This window comes from Octopus sinensis, linkage group LG5, assembly GCF_006345805.1.
Source record: "Octopus sinensis linkage group LG5, ASM634580v1, whole genome shotgun sequence".
Taxonomy (NCBI): domain Eukaryota; kingdom Metazoa; phylum Mollusca; class Cephalopoda; order Octopoda; family Octopodidae; genus Octopus; species Octopus sinensis.
This window is the reverse complement of record NC_043001.1, coordinates 119,795,909-119,798,408: the sequence shown is the minus strand read 5'-3', so window position 1 is coordinate 119,798,408 and position 2,500 is coordinate 119,795,909. Positions and strand designations below refer to the sequence as shown.

The following is a 2,500-nucleotide window of genomic DNA, read 5'->3' as shown; positions in this document are numbered from 1 at the left end:
AGAATGTATGCATGCAAGAATAAATATATGTGCATATATATGCATATATATAATGTGTTTATACATTATATTATATATAATATATATATATATTATATTAAATATATACATATACATATACATACAACCACACACAACACACACACACACCACACACACACACACATATATATATATATATATATATATATATACATACATATATATACATTTATATATATATATATATATATATAATAATAATAATAATAATAAATATTAGGGATAAATCCAAACTTACAGGGAAAAATCAGACTTAGGATTGAATCCAATTTTATAGTAAAATATTATATTATATTAAATTAGAGACAAAAACCACTATTAGGCAAATCAAACAATGAAAAACTAAGCCAATACATATGATTATTTATATTATTTAAATATGTAACAAAATTATTAAAAAAATATAATTAATATTACACTACGATCGTTTCATGCCTGCTGTCTTCAAATTTTTGAGTCGCAGTCAGTCATCAGGTGGTTTAAATATTTTTCTTGGCGAGGTTTAAACAAGAAAAATATTTAAAATATTTAAACCATTCGAATAGATATATGTACATATGATGACTGCGACTCAAAAATTTGAAGACAGCAGGCATGAAACGATCGTAGTGTGATATTAATTATATTTTTTTAATAATTTTGTTATATATTCAAATAATATAAATAATCACATGTATTGGCTTAAGTTTTTCATTGTTTGATTTGCCTAATAGTGGTTTTGTCTCTAATTTAATATATATATAATCTATATATATATATTATATATATATTATATATATATAGATATATATATCTATATATATATATATATACATACATATATATATCCCCACACACATACACATATATAGATAGATAGATAAATAGATAAATAGATATAAATACACAGGGATACATGGGTTAATAATATGTTTATATCAGGTTATATTTATGTAGGCAGGAGTATATACGTGTGTGTGTATGTGTGTGTGTGCTAGTTCATGTGTTTGCAGGTGTCTGTCTGTGTCTGCTTATACACACACACACACACATATAAGATATATTTTTACATACACACACACAAACATATATATTTATACATATATATATTAATATATAGTTGAATGAAATTTAAGCATAAATTACATCGGTATATTATATTTGAATATATAGATTTATATATTGTATTTGATTACATAGATAGATACATATTTTCATATACAGATACATAATATTTGAATATATACTTATATAATGCTTGAATATATTTGTATACATACATTCGAATAGATATGTGTTAGTGTGCAATATTTGAATGCATATGTACATACACATATATATACATGTGTGTGTATATATATATATATAACACAACTGAAGTGTTTGTTCAGAAATTGGTTACTTACTGCAACCTTACATGAGTTTCATTGAAGACTTTATGCTTCTATTATGTAAGGCTCGTCTTATGTAATTATTACATCTTGACATAATCAGAATTTATATATATATATATATCCACATATATGGTGGTGCTAGAGCACATGAGCTGAAACTAGACAAAATCAAATCAAATCAAATATATATATATATATATATATATATATATATACATATATATGTTTGTGTGTGTGTGTGTATGTATGTATGTATTACATATATATATATATATATATATAATGTTTAATTACACATGCACACACACATGCATGCACACATATATGTAAGTGGACAAACGAAAGATAGTAACATAGGATGCATTTGGTAAGAGTTGCATGTATTATGTCATAAAATTTTGACTCACTTGTGCATGACTTGAGGTTTTGTAGACAGATATGTTGAACCTATCTTGTCTGCTAGATTGGTTCACTGTTTGAGCTTACGAAACTTAAAGTCATATGGTGGTGAGTCAAACCGTTATTAAATTATATATATATATATATATATATATATATATATATTATTGGTAAAAACAGTAAGATAACAAAAGAAAGAAAGAGACACCTCAATATTATGTAAACAGAGGGAATTTATCTATAAAAAAATATGTTACAATTACTCAATAGTCAAGATAAAACTCTGAGTTCAGATGCCGAAGTGGAAATCCACAACACCATCTCTTCAGTTATCTGGCCATCTGAAAAACGCTATGAAAAACGGTATTTTTTCATAGCGTTTTTCAGATGGCCAGATAACCGAAGAGATGGTGTTGTGGATTTCCACTTCGGCATCTGAAAGACGAAGGCAGGTGGAGTACAAACAAACAAATGTATTGGTATAGAGCTCAGGAATAGAAATAGAAAAAGTCTTTTATGTTTCGAGCCTACGATCTTCGACAGAAAGATGCACAGAAAAAAACAAGGATATATATATATGAATTATACACACACACACACATATATATATATATATATATATATATATAGTCTTCTTTTATTCTTTTACTTGTTTCAGTCATTTGACTGCAGCCGTGCTTGGAGCA

At 25.8% G+C, this 2,500-nt stretch overlaps 1 long non-coding RNA gene across 1 annotated transcript in view; it reads right to left on the bottom strand.

Annotated features, from left to right (window-relative positions):
- The window catches only part of LOC118763421, an 18,293-nt gene extending 15,862 nt beyond the window's left edge, over window positions 1-2,431 (bottom strand). Inside the window, exons 1-2 of the long non-coding RNA XR_004999179.1 lie at window positions 2,403-2,431; window positions 1,863-1,866 (exon numbers count right to left, since the gene is read on the bottom strand). This is a non-coding gene — a long non-coding RNA (uncharacterized LOC118763421). The remainder of the gene's footprint in view (window positions 1-1,862; window positions 1,867-2,402) is intronic.
- Between the last annotated feature and the right edge of the window lie 69 nt (window positions 2,432-2,500).